The sequence below is a fragment of the Ambystoma mexicanum genome, chromosome 5p (genome assembly GCF_040938575.1).
Source record: "Ambystoma mexicanum isolate Mex_15411 chromosome 5p, UKY_AmexF1_1, whole genome shotgun sequence".
NCBI lineage: Eukaryota > Metazoa > Chordata > Amphibia > Caudata > Ambystomatidae > Ambystoma > Ambystoma mexicanum.
Window position 1 is genome coordinate 792,740,045 of NC_090930.1, and position 15,375 is coordinate 792,755,419.

Consider the following 15,375-nt stretch of genomic DNA (forward strand, 5'->3'; position numbering starts at 1 on the left):
ATGGAGTGCAGTCACTGGATGAATCAGGATCACTGCAACAACATGGAACTTTGTATGTCACCAGCCATACCTGCAAATCCTGCATAGTATACATATGTGCAATAAGGCCATCAACCTATTGTTATCTGCATATGTCATCCTGTTGTTCCCAAGGTAACCATTGCAGTTCACACCACTGTGCATGACTGTATCTCCAGTACTTGTGGGGGACTGTGCACAGTTTCTAAGGGGTGCAGCCATTACTTACGGGGTGCCGCTCATACTTTTTCAGGGGTGCAGCCATTTCCTACGTGGTACCCCACATGCTTTTGCAGTGGTGCAGCCGTAATTTACGGGAGATGATGCACAGTTTTGCAGGGGTGCAGCCATTGCTTATGGGGGACATCGTGCAGTTTATCAGGGGTGTAGCCGTTACTTACGGGGGAACTTGCACAGTTTCATCAGGGTGCAGCCTGTACTTATGGGGTGGCACACGTCCTTTTGCATGGGTTCTGTCCATTTTGCTATGGAGGACAGCTTGCAGTTTTGCAGGGGTTCAGCCCTGACTTACGGGGGACCATGTGCAGTTTTGCTGGGGTGCTGGATTGTAGGCCAGAGGCAGACTCTAAGATTTGCGCATAAGATTTGCATATGTGGCTTATGCAGATGAAGGGTGAAAACCCAAAACTGCTCAGGTGGTCCATTAGCCTGCAAGGGCTAGACTTCACCATAGAGCATAGACCAGGGAAGAGTCATGATAATGCAGATGGCCTTTCCACAAGGTATGTTGACCGTCTGGAGGAGGGTGTCTATCTCGTGGGAGATAAGGCACCATAACCTCAGTCTGGGGTAGGGGGGGCAACTGTGATGCTGGAAATGCATCAGAGGAACAGGGCCTCTGAATCCTTGTCCTTTATTGTTTTTTCTATCAGGTGTTCTGATTTGTTTTCCTGTATTTGGTTTGGTGAACAGACCCTTGGGATACCCTTATGGCACCCATGGGTGGGAGTACGACCCTGTACTCCTAGTGTATGTTTTTGTGCACCTGTGTTTGGCCCACAGAGCAGGGTACGGGCTGGTGGCAGCTCCATGTTGAATTGACAGGTGCCTTGAGCGTCCTCCATTTTGGGATGCCCAGGCCCTGTCATTGGAATCAGTAGATTCCTGATGGAGACAAGATGGCCCCCGTGGCCTCTTGTCTTCCATCGCCTGTTACCTTGGTTTTCCTAAAGTCCCGGGAAGCCCTGACTCTGTCCCTTCCCCCTGACTGGCAGTTGGGTGGAAGTTCAACATATGGTAATATGGGGAAGTGCCGACCAGACTGGCGGAGTCTTCCCAACGACCGTATGTTGTGGGTACGCCCGTGGGGTGGGACCTGGGTGAATGGAGTGTGTGCTGAATATGCATTCTGTGTTATGGGTGTCTAGTATCTGGTGTTTGACACAATGACTGAGACAGCCCTGCCCGAAATGCTATGAATGGAGTGTGTAGTGTTGAATGGCAGAGTACTTGTCGGAACCCACATTCTGTGTTGTGAGTGTCTGGATGGAGAAGAATGGCCTGAATGCACCGTGTGCCTGATTGGCTGACTGCCTGCCTAAATGCCCTTCTGAATGATTGGTTGCCTGAGTGTGACCCAGCAGAGTGAATGGGAGATCAACTAGTATATCTGGGGGCCTCTCACTGCTAGAAATCGTTCAGAAGTTGATACTTGATGCTTACTCTCGACGCCGAGCCGGAAGAAGAAGGTGAACCGCTGTTCCCTTCCGTGTAATCTGAAATCTGCTGTGTCTTCAAGAACTGATCCAAGAGAGGACCTGGTAAGGAGACCTCTCCCCGAGCTACAAGAGACCATCGTGCACCAGCTGATCTTTGCTAAAGCTCCCTGTCAGACAGACCTACGAAAGGCTGCCGACCGGAGAAGGGGACCGCTGAGGAGAATGAAGAGAAGCACCGGACAGCCGTCCACCGCCGGCGACCGACCGGAGCCGCAGTGCTCCCTTTGCCTAAGAATATTTGATCCAAGGACTCCCTTGTTCATCATCGTCGACCGCTTTCGACCTGCCGGAGAAAGTCAAGGCCGTTGATGACCGAGGAGACTCTGCCGGTGGGTTTCCTGCCACCCAAAGACCTCAGAGACGCCGATGAAGCTACTGAAGCCAGCCGACGACTCGACGCCCTTGCTGGGTCAAAGTTCTTCACTAACTCTTTGCGGCAAAGAACCATCGTCGTTGAGGTGCACTGCACGCCTCCCTTGTCGCAGGACGTTTTCAATCACTCATCAACGAGCACCACAAGGACCGAAGCTGCTTCCTCAACGATAACGTTCACCTTTTCTTCATCTCAGAAGTTCGACGACCCATGGCTCCTGCTTGAAAGGGAGTGCTCAAGAAGGGCCCTTCAATTCCCTGACGAAGAACTCTACAACACAAAGTACATTTGGGTTGCAGAACTACAGAAGAAGATAAGACTCTAATAGACAATATATGGACTGTGCTTGTAGTGCATCTCCATTTACAGGTTGCCCAGGTGGGGGGATCCTCATATAGAATAGTGTCTGGTTGGTAGGGACTCAGTATTCTGCCAATTTTCTAACCAACTTGTCTTCCTCCTAAATCTATGGTTGATATCGTATTACTGTGTTGATTCATATGCTATTTGAACTGAGTACAGTTGATGCATTTTAATGGAATCAGAGTAATCGTGGTACCACCTAGAATGGTATATATTTACCATTTTAGAATTGTTGGCGCAAAGTGTATTATCGTGATAGTGTATATAACATTGAACCTTTTTTATATAAAGACTGTGTTTTAACTAATACAGTTTGTTGGCATTCCTTTGTGGGTGCTTGGGGACTACACTGTACTTAAGAACCAGCCCATATCAACTCCTGAGAAGTTAGGCCTTGATTGCTCGACCATAGCTACCGTAGAGAGAATCTTGGCTGGGTACCTCTGTGCCTCTAGTCTGCCATATAGAGAGCAGGAGTACAGACACCCCCCTTCAGTGCGGTTTCTTTGCAATCATCTATGTAATAATTTGCCCCAATATCATGATAAAATATTAAAATACCACTTTCAGTGGGTTCGGGACACTGCTGGACAGGGTTTCCACAAATGGCCAGGAGAGGGAACGTTCGATAGTGGAATAATAGAACATATGTTCTCGTATTTGTTAGCAACATACAAAGGATCAAGAGCTGGCTAAATATTCTAGGACTTTGGAAGCTCTACGAGGAGAAAAAGGAGAAGCCTGGGAAGGGGGTTGGGCAGCACAGTGATGCAACAGGACCACCTAGTGCTCTGCCTTCTCCCTACTGGTTGTACCTATGGTTGAAACCTGCCACTGGGCACACCAATCCATGGCATGTACCCCCTAGTATGGGGGAATCAGAAAAGGGTGGAAAGAGGCGTGAGGAGAGCAGTGCGAGGGAACAGAAGAAAAAGGGCATTAATAGGTTTTTGGCTGACATAGAAAAGAGCACACAGTGGCAGTTAGACACTACGTTCAAGAAGGCTGAGAGGGTGATAGAAAAGGAGGTGTGGAGACAGGAGAAGGAGCAGGGGACTAACAGGGGCAAAGATGGGTGGACATTAGGGAAGATAAAGTTTAAATTGGAAAATGAGGAGTATGAAGAGGGGGAGGAAGGGCTTGTCACATCTGATGAGGACTGTGGAGGAGAAAGAAATGAGCATGGGGATACGATGATCTCTGGGCTGCAGATAAGGAGATGGGATGAAAGCAAAAGAAGAAGGGGATTAAGGGGGAAACTAGAAACTGGTTGACAAGCTTCCATAAGAGAAAGGCAAAGATTTTAATGGCAAGGGTCGCGAGAGGTGGGCCAGACACCGAGCCTTGAACAACCCAAATGCCCCTGTTACAGAAGGGGAGGGAGACACGCACTATGTGCCGTGGTAGACAATGGACAGAGACAATTTGATATATAGCTTGACCTCCCTTAAGGCAGGAGTGAGCATGTGGATATACTCTCTCGAAAAGAAAACCCCAGGGGTTACCTTGGTGATCGTGGATATGAAGAGCTTGTTTGAGGCAATAACAGGGGACAAAATATGGGACAAAACTGAGTACAAATGTACACGATGGAGCACCATTCAATAACTGCTGCCTCCATGTGTGGAGGGTGCTAAGAACTATATAATCTGATACCTAGGATTAGGGGGCCATATTTGCCCCCAAGATGAAACCAGATGTGGACCCTGCAGAAAATATACAACAGATACAGGAGCTTTGGATGCTAGACACACGAAAATCCTGGGATGAATATATACCCATTTTCTATCATATACTGGTCTGAGGGCTTCCCCCGCATGTGCAGTCCTACCTAGATAAAATAGTAGGGGAAGAAACAAAAGCATGGCCAGAGATACAATAAACTATTGTACACTATTGTAAACGGAAGCAAGAAAGAGAGAGGGAGTCTGCCAACAATGCCAGAAAGGCAGAGAACAAGCTAGTACAAAAGACGTTAGAAAAGCTCTCCATAGAAGGGGCAGTGCTCACCCCAGGACCTGTAGAAGTGACTCCCACCCAACAGGGGGTGGGGGGCTATTATGGGGTGGCCAACAGCAAGGAGGGTACATACAACCACAGCATGCCCTGCCGTTGGGGGCCCAGCGACCTGGTTTTTACCCACAAGGGGGGACTTATGAGGCAATGGGATACTGCACATAGGGGAGAGGGTACCTGCAGAGGGACCGTGGGGTCAGGTACAGAGGGACAGGGGCAAGGTTTTTTGGGCCATGATTTCTTTGTGGCCAACAGGGCCACTTCACATGAATTTGTCCCTTAGGACAACTATATTACAATTCCGTGGGACCAAAGCCAGGGGGCCAACCGATGCAACAGCAGGCCCCACTACAGCAGTCCCCACTGCTGCAACACGTTCTACCCACCAACACGCAGCCTCAGAAGCCCCCACCCCAGCAAGTGCAGATGTTAGTTCAAGCAGGGCCAGTAGGGATCCCAGGAATGCCCGGGGACGCCCACAAATGCATTGCAAGCACCCACACAAATACACCCACAAGGGGACAGTACACTGTTGGGCCAGAACATGGTACCCGATTACACAGGAGTAACAGTTCTGGGGGCAACCCCTTCCCACAGAATATAATGCCTCTATAGGGGTGCCCACAGAAAATGCATGTGTGTCCAGTCATTGCAGTAACTGAAGACCCCAAAGAGGAACCTGAGGTAAATATTGTATTAGCCTGTCATCTTTGTAAATATCTGTCATCGTTGTAAATATCTGTAATTTAATACTTGCAAATACGTGTAATGTAATGTAAATAATCTTGTGTATTTTCTTCATCTGTATTGTCTTATGGTTGTATGTAACCTCTCAACAAGTCCAGATACCTCCGAGTTTGGTGCGCTATATAAATAAATAAACAAACAAACAGGTGAAGATAGGACAGAAAAATGACTCCTTCTTGATAGATACGGGGGCCACAAAATCTTGCATATAGTAGGGTGGGTTCCCACTATCAAAAAAAGTTATGAACACACAGGGCTTCTCTGGGGCTATTGTCACATTTCCAGTTACACAGGATTTATCCCTAATGATAGGCACACAACACCTAGTACCTCCTCCATCATGCTCAAAAGATACTACCATAAACATATTGGGAAGGGACTTGTTAAGCAAGCTAAACACAACCATTTCCTTCATAGAAAAAGGTATTGTGTGGTCAACTCCTGGCATGTACCCAGCAAGGGTGGCGGCCATTATACAGGCCTCCTATGCCCACTGCACTTTGCGAGGGCAACCCATGCACCCCGCATTGTTCCTATATGTGGTTCAAGTACTATAGGGATGGGAGCCAGGGATGAAGGGAAAGACATACCGACTATCTACAGAATTCCTGTTCGGGCCCTCATGGCACAGGTAAGTTGCTCCAGGTACGAAAATATTGTTTTACTTAGAGGAGGTGATTACACAAAAAGACATGGGGCCTCATTATAAGTTTGCCGGTCTGGGAACTACGGTGCCGGTAAGCTTGCCGTTATCGTAGTTACCGGGCTGGCAAACTACGAGTTGTGCTCGCGGGTCCCTTTCTGCCCGCCAGGTCGGACCTGGTAGGCAGAGCGGTACCCGCGAGCACAGCATATCGGATGCACCGGTGCATCAAGCCTCCCCATTCGCATTCAGCCCTATGTGGCCGAATGGAAATGGGGAACATCTTTCTTCCACGGCCCGCAAATGGGCAATTACTGGGTCTGGCAGGACCTTAATGACCCGGTAATTGCCCATTTGCGGGCGGCAGAAAAGAAATGGCACCGGCGGCAGCCGTGCCTACCTCCGATGTCATATTGAGGCCCATGGTGATACTATGTGGGACAGATGAGGGTGACATTGAATGGCGTACAGTACGCTCTATTGACCCCACATTGTCATTGACTGACGTGACTAATAAACAGCTTTTTGAAGATGGGGCAGAGGAGGAGGATGAGGGAGAGGTAGGTGTCCAACTGCACATCCCATTGTTGGAAAAGGGGGAAGGACTACCACAATATATTCCATGCACTCAGATGGAAGTTTGTGGCATTTTATTACAGCACGTAGCCGACACCTCCTGATTTACAAGGTGATTTATCAGGCTTTGGATGACCAAAATTACTTTGTAGACAGAACAAAATTAATGTTGACTCGCTAATGTAATAATACAGTAAGATCAAGAGTAATGTGACAAAAAATGAATAGCCTGTTGAAACCCTTTTTCTTTTTCTATTAAATCACAGTTTGCACTTTGTATATAAGAACCCATGATGAAGAGTGTTCCTGCTCGAAACGCGTTGGGTACCTCATTAAAAGAAAAAACAATTTGGAGAACGAAATAATTTATTGTATACGTTTGTCTATTCTTTACTTGTTTTTGCAAAACTGAGAAATCATACTTACGATTTAACACTATATAAGTCGAATACAGCTGAGTAGTGAATTTACAACTTCAAATTAAACAGTTTGGCTGGATTTCGGCCAGACACAGTCTGCAAGGGACGGGAGATCCCACACCTTGGGAACTTTCTTGTCGGGCGCTGCACATATGGGCAAGAACAATTTTATCTGTAAGCTACTAATGCTGACATCAGGAATGGGTAAATGGATTCATGAATTAGAAAGGATGACATTGGGAATGACGTTAGCAGTGGGTGACATAAAAAGCTTTCTTAATGCCATAATAGGGAGAGGGCAGATGGCATTTTGAAATATTTGAGCTATCCCAGAGTGACGGCCCAGAACATCACTCATGATGGAGCACCTTGTAACAATTGTAGGGCTGATCTATGGAGAGCAATTAGGTACATTATCCCGATTTGTCAGATATGAGCACAATCATGACACATACGATGTGTGATGAGAGAGATCCAGTTGCTTATATTCAGGAGATTCAGGAAAAATGGTGTCTCGAAATGATAGAGCCATGGGAAAAACTGTATCATTTATTATCACATATTGTGCCAGGGCTGCATGAGGCAGTGCAGTGACAATTAAAAGAATATAGTGAGAAGGAAGGTGAAACCATTCCAGCTATTCAGCTATTCAGTTGACTATAGTGCACCAGTGCCGGTTACAACAAGAGAAAGCTAGAAAGAAAATGAAGGAAAGTAAACTGGAGGAAGAAAAACTAGTTCAGAAAAAACTTCTCAGTGGAAGGAGCAGTGTTAACCAATGGAGAGGGGGTGATTACACTGGTAGCGCATCAGGTACAGCCAATAGCTAACAGACATTCTTCAGGAAGGGGAGAGTATAATTACTTCCCATGGGGAAGAGGGGTTTTCATGCTCCAAAAGGAGGAGGATTTAATGGAGAGCAACTTCGGTTTGGAGGACAGATACAGCAATGTTGGACATGTGGAAAAATGGCATACATTTCCCAGGTATGTAGAAGCAGGGGAGGGATTCAACAGAATTGTCCTGATCAAATAGGGGGACAGCATATTCCCTGTTTTATAGTGCAGAACACGTGAATATTATGCCAAAATGCAACCCACACAGCAAGGAAAGCCAATGCAAATGCAACAAGCACCAGTGCCAGTACAGCAAGCCCCCATGCAGACACAGCACATACCAATACAGACACAAGCACCTGTACAACAGAACACAGCGACACCACGGAACGCAAACATACTGCCACAGACACCCACACCCAGGATAGGGTGTGTGACAGCAGAGAAAGGGAACCCTTTCACTAGCCCAGGACTAAATTCATACCCACAATAGGACATACCACAGAGAGACTTGATGTATTCAATCCTATTAGTTACACTAGATCCACAAGAGGAACCGAGAGTCGGGGTGACCATAGGTGACAAAACATTTTCCTTCCTTGTGTATACGGGGCAACTCAATCCTGTGTTAGGGAGGGAAAATAATGAATGTGCAAGGTTTTTCTGGAGCAACACGTATGGTTTCTTTTATTGACAATTTACCTATTTCTACAGGAGAACACAATCTTTCCATGCTATTACTATGTTCCTGCAAGACACCAGTCAACATACTGGGGAGAGATTTAATGAGCAAACTGAATTTGACAACATCATTCACTGACCAGGGAATACTATGCTCTCCTCCATGGATCCATTATGTACATTCACAAGCATTCATATCAGCATATTATGGCCAGAAAGCACAAAGGGGCGTGCCATTAGATCCAGAGGTATTCCTTTACAGAGTACACATATTGTTAGCATGGCTTCCAAGAATAAAGGCAGACTATTGTGGTTACATACAGCATTTTTGTTTAGACCAGAAGTACCCATGGATAAGGAAGAAGGGTCAGTGATTACAATAGAGCTAGAGGCAGAAATTGTGAGGGAAGACAGAATGAATGTGCATGTGGTTGATGATGAGGGAATAAACTGGAGAGCAGGGATAGCTCTTGATGCGGGACAGAGACTAGCTGATTTGACCTATGAAGACTTATTTATAGATGACGACTCAGATGATGAAGTTATGTTTTACATAAGTCTTACATATCAGCTAAAAATTGAAAACAGAGAAGTGCCTCAGAGGATAGCATTGGTAAAAAAGATATTGGGGGTCATTCCGAGGTGGGCGGTAGGGGATTACCGGCACTGGTAAGGAGACCGGTGCTGGTAATCCCCTACCGCCCAATTCTGAGGTCCCTTAGCGGGAACTGTAAGGGACGTGTGGTCAGACCACACGTCCTTTACGGGTCCTGCTAAGGGACCAGGGTGCAAATTACGGGCTTGCCATTCGTGAGCCCGTTATTTGTGCCCTCCCCATTCCCATTGAGCCCTATGGGCTCAGAAGGGAATGGGGAGTGGTTTGTTCAATGGGGATTTACCGGTCCCTCCAGGGTCAGAATGGACTGGTAAGTCCCCATAGAAACAACATCGGACTCGGTCATGGTATGGGAGGCAGCCATGGAGGTAATTGCTCCATGGCTACTGCCATACTCGGAATGACCCCCATTGTCTTTTCTCCAGGAAGATTTGGCACAAGTACCGAGCATACTGTGTACCAGTAGTCCAAATGATGTTGGGCTATTAAAAGGAGTAGAGACAGTCAAAATAAAATTGAAACCATGAGCTATTTTACCACGAGTAGGACATACCCAATGTCAAAAGAAGCAGATGAAGGTACTTATGACACCATTGCCACTCTAGTGTAAAAAGACATATTGGTTTCATCAGAATTCCCCTGCAAAAAAGCTGTGTACTCAGTAAAAAGGCAACAGGGGACTTGTGGAGATGTATTCAGGACCTATGTCCCCTGAACAATATTATTGAAGCAGAGCCCCAATTGGTTCCAAACCCAGCCACAATATTGCGCAATATTAGGTCCAAAGCTAAATAATTTACAGCGATTGATTTAAAGAATGCCTTCTTTTTGATCCCCCTCCCTGAAGAGTTCCAAGACTTGACCTTGTTTTCCTATCGCGGGACCAAGTTGAAACAAACTTGTTTACCTCAGAGGTACTGTGAGTCCCCCTCAGTCTTCAACCAGGCACTCCAGATGGACCTGGAAAATGTATACCTTGACAGCACAGTGATACAATATGTAGACAACATATCGGTGTGCAGCAAGACAGAGGAATAGTGAAGGAAGGACTCAGTACAATTGATGACAGTCTTGGCAGTGAAGGGGTACAAGGTAGACAAGGGAAAAATGCTGTATTTTCAGGAAGAAGTCCTGTATATAGGTCAGTTAATATCACAGGAAGGGAGTAAAGTGATCCCTGAGAAAGCAGAAGCGATTACGAAGACAGCCAGACCAAAAACAGAGGGAAATGCAGCAATTTCTGGGCATTGGAAATTACTGCAGGGCATGGGTCTTTGTCTATAGTACGTATTTCAGACCACTTTTAGAGTAACTCAGAGAAGCACAGAGGAGAACAGTGACATAGCTTGGACAGGTGAAATGATAAATGCCTTTGACAAGTTAAAAATGGCAATAAGCACAGCAACCGTGTTGGGGATCCCTGATTACAATCTGAATTTTTCCTATTCTATTGGAATTGAGTAGTAATAACAGCAGTCCTCACACAAAAACTTCCATGGGTCATAAACCATTATCATTTTACAGTGGGGTCTTAGATCGAGTTATGAGAGGTCATTATCCATGTAAATAGGCATTGGCAGCAGCTGCTTTTACAATTGAGAAAGCTGTCGGCATCACAATGGGCTGTGCAGTAACATTATATGTTGAGCATGCCCTGTTTGCTATTCCTGAAAAGCCTAAAAGCACATTGACCACACCCAGAGCCTCTGGCTACAAGCTAATTATATCAAACCCATCATTTACAATTATCAGATGCAGTGAAGTGATCCAGCCAGATTCATAGCAGAGCAAGTAGAAGGAGGAAACAATGTGAATACACTGAATATCACCATGAGATACCACACGTTAAGTAAAATGCCCTAGCAGGATGGACAATCCTCTCTATTGATGGGTCCTCATCGATTGAAAGTCATACTGGAACCGCAGTGGTAAATGCAACACTGAATGACAGCTTTGAGACAGTGGTAAGTGCAAGATTGCCACTGCATTTTTCTTTCAATAGCAGCAGAATTGGTAGCGCTCATTTTGGCACTTGAAATGCATGAAGAAGATGCAGCAGCTGTGTAGTCTGACTCTGCCTACGTAATGTCAGCAGTACAAGCAGGACTGTCACGTTGGAAAAGGTGTGGCTTCTTACACACTATGGGCCTCATTACGACCCTGGCGGAGTGGGTTTACGCCAGCGTTATTCGCTACGGGACCTTGTTGTTAATTACGCCACCGTATTTTACGGTGGCGCAATTAACTCCTTCCCCACTCCCATTATACCCTATGGGGCAAAAATGGGAATGGGGAAGGGTAAAATGGGGAATGGGGATTTACCGCCCCGCCAAGGTCGGCATGGGGCGGAAAATCCGCCAACCTCCATGGCGCTATCGGCAGCTTTCCGCCGTGCTCCGCGGTGCATTTAGCACCGCGATTTCCGCCAGGGTCGTAATGAGGCCCTATGAGACAACCAGGGGTGTCTCACTTACTAGTCCCCAGGCATCTGTCGTCCAGGTGGCCAGGACATGGCCATCGCTACTGGATCCACTTCCTGGGGGTGGACCAGTGGGGGAGGATCACCTGGGCGAGGGGTCTTTGGGGAGTGGAAGTGGGACACCAAGGGTTGAGATGCAGTATCCCCTTTCCTGTAACACTATTCTCCATCCTACCCTGTAGGATATTTAGATCTACCCCTTCCACCCCCTCCTTTTCCCACACAAACACTTTCTTACATGGTAACAGACAAAAGACTAACACCAGAACCGTTTACCTGACATGTCCCAGTACATGGGTCAGGCAGAGTCAGGCAATTGATAATAATCACGCACACCAGACGGCCCTTTACCTTCCCCACAGGGACAAAAGGCAGATCAAAAAAGCACGGCCGAATGCACGAGGTGGCGGCCACACCAAACTGGCAATTCAAACAAAGAAGAAAGGTGGTGAGACATGGAAAGACGACAAAGGGAAGTTGCTCTTGCCCTTTTCACATCAGACCTGCAAAGCCCCCAAAAGGGAAATTATCAGACCCGGCGCTACAGCTGATGTGCAAAGCAGCAGCCATCAATTGTACACGGAGGCCTCCCGCTTTGATAACGCAGGCGGACAGGCAAGCTGGCTACCGTGGTACTATCCTTGATTCCAGAGAACAAAGAAGCCAACAGGTTCAGCACAGCCGGTAAGTCAGAGGAAGATGACAGTAAACCGAACTGTGTTGAGCCCAAGGTTGCAAGTGGCAACATTTTTAAACGCAAGGAATCCGAAAGACAAAAAACTTGTGTATGTGATTGAACTTTAAAGAAAGCCCAGTAAAGGTCTAGATGCACAGGGGTCCGGCGCCACAAGGACGCTCATTAGAAAGACTCTTACCGGGACCTATTCTTTGAAACTACAAGAACCAGAAGCCCTAGGAATGGGTGGCATGAGGCATCAGAGTGGTCCTATAAGGGTTAGGTGAAATCCCTCATACAATCAAAAGTCTCTGACCCATGGCCAGAGAGAAAGCTAGGGGAAGGGAACCCCACTTTCCAATAAGATTGTGAACTGTGAATTATGGCAAGTGTCAAAACGACAGAGGGATGCTGAAAGAAAGCTAGGAGAAGGAAAAGCCTGCTTTCTCATGAAATTGAGCAACACTTGAACTGTGATCAAAATACAAGAACTGTGTTAAAGAAAGGCCGTAGTGAACCTGACGGAGGGAGGCCCAAACTGCAAGGAGGATCTAAGCCTGACAGAGGGAGATCCTACAGGAAAAGGCAAGAAGGAACCAAACCCGACAGAGGGAGATCCTAGGGGCGAGAGGCAATCGCCCAATGTGCAAAATTACCAAGCGAACTTTTGTTTATTTGATTATTTTGCATCAAGAGTCATACACCTGTGAACATTATGTCGACAAGAGTAAACCCAGTCCAGGATTGTCCACAGTGGGGAATTGTTTAAAAGGACGTCTGACTCATACAAGCAACATTTGAAAGGTTGTAGTGAAACCGACGGAGGGAGGCCCAAGTTGCAAGAAGGATCCGAGCCCGGCGGAGGGAGATCCAAGGGGCGAAGAGCAATTGCCCAAGGTACGAGAGTACAGAAGTAACATTTGGCCTCATTATGACCTTGGCGCTAAGGGGTTAACAGCACCGTAAAAGGCTGCAGCGCCATTATCCCCTTGGCGCCTAATTACGAGGTCCCTTTGCGGCTCCTGTTAAATTAGGGACCCGCAAAGGGACCTTGAAGGTAATTACGGTACTGTAATTACCGCCTTCCCCATTCCCATTGAGCCCTATGAGGCAAAAATGGGAATGGGGAAGGGCCAATGGTGCATGGGGAATTACCGCCCCGCCAACCTTGGAATGGGGTGGTAATTCCCCATTGCACCATGGCGGACTTGTTACAATACCGGCAGCAACCATGGTGCTAATAGCGCCATTGGTTACCGCCGGTGTTGTAATGAGGGCCATTGTGTTAATCTGTTTTGTTTCTTTAAATCAGCCAGACTTCTAAGGCAAGAGACTTTTGCAAGAAAGAGACTTAGCCTCTGAAGGTTTTTAATATCGCTAAACTGAACTGCGAATCTTGTGCTGACGATGGCAATGTTTATTTGTAAAGTGCCTACACACAAGGCAAGTGTTTCAAAGTGCTCAAGGAGGGAGGGAAACAAGGGGAAAAACAACAGTCATTCAGAGCCCTTGAAATTCTGAAATGATAATAGTCTGCACAGGTAGAGTAAGTGGATATAATACAATTAACAGTGGAGACAAGAGCAAATAGGTCTGACGACGATTCTGCAGTTTTTCAAAGTGCAATTAAGGCATCACCATGCAAGGAGTGAAGACAGGGGGGAACATACCGACAATCTTCAGGCGAGATACATTCGGATTGCGCAAGTGCACAGACGGTTACAGGGAAGGGGAAGACGGGGACAAGTCCTGGAGGCGCGGGGGTCCAAATGCACCCAATCGGGGGAGACTGAGGTAAGTGCAGAGAGAGACACTCTCTTGGGTCAATTGATCAAGTGCAGTGGTGATGAGACAAGTGCAGGGCCCAGAGGCGAGTGCGAGAGGACTAGCGGGGGTACCAGGGACCTGTGAGATTCTGAGGTACACCAGGCGGCCAGTCAGCAAGCTTTAAGGAAAATGAGTGAAAGAGGGAAAGAGCAGAGGGATAGGTTTAGCAGGGTAGAGGGAGAGAGAAGGAAGAGGAGAAGAGGAAGGTCTTGAAGAGTTTCCGGAATTTAAGGAGATCAGGCTCAAGACGGAGGGCGCCAGAGAAGCTATTCCAGAGGGAGGCCCCTGCTGAGGATAAAGATCGCCCTCCAAATCTCTGCTTGGAAAACCAGCTCACTCACAGAAGGTTGGAGGTAGATGAGCAGAGAAATCCTTGTAAACAATGTAGAGGGTCTTGAAGTTGATCCTTGCAGCCACGGGAGCCAGTGGGGGGATTTCAGTGCCGGAGGGATGCAGTCCCTGGGCTTGAGGCCAAGGGTAAGTCTTGCGGTTCTGTTCTGGATGTGTTGCAGAGGGTGAAGAGCAGAAGCCGGGAGGTTGAGGAAGAGGCTGTTGCAGTAGTCCAGCTGAGAGAGAACCAGGGCTCTGGAGACAGTGAGCTGCTGTGGGAAAGTGAGAAAAGGTAGATTACCTCTGAGGAGGTGTAGCTGATAGTCAGACTTTTTAGAGCTATCTGAAATGTGAGAGGAGAAGGAGAGAGTGGAATCGAAGATGACTCCAAGGCTTTTAGCCTTGCGGGTGGGTGCAGGTGCAGGGCAAGGGATGCTGGCCAGAGTGAAAGTGGGAAAACAGGAGCAGAGGTCCCAATGCGAACAATCTCAGTCTTACTGGCATTGAGGCAGAGGTCGTTTGCAGCACATCATGACTGAATAACGCACAATCAGATATGAGCGAGGAATAGGAGGTGGCTGAAGGTAGCCTGAAAGACAGCTGTGTGTCATCCTCATAACACTAGAAGTTAAAGGTGAAAGTGGCAATCACATGTGCCAAGGCAGCCATATAGATGTTGAAGAACCAGGGGATAGGTTAGATCCCTGGGGAACACCACAGGTTGAAAGAGTGATAATAGAGAGAAAGGCTGAGTTTCACCTGGGGTGGGTGATCGGAGAGAAAGGAGGTGAACCATGCCAGAGCCTGACCTGTGATTCCCAGGGTTTCACAGAGACATGCAATCAGGATGTTGTGGCAGAAGAGATGTCAAAGAGAATGAGGACAGAGGGAGTGTTAGTGTGAAGATTTGAGAGCAGGTCTTCACAGGTGTTCACAAGAGCAGTTTCTGTGCCTATGAATGCTCTAAAGCCAGAGTGGTGGTCGTGGAAGCAACCAATAGATTCATTTTGGAGGGTCAGCAGAGAGATAGCCGGTG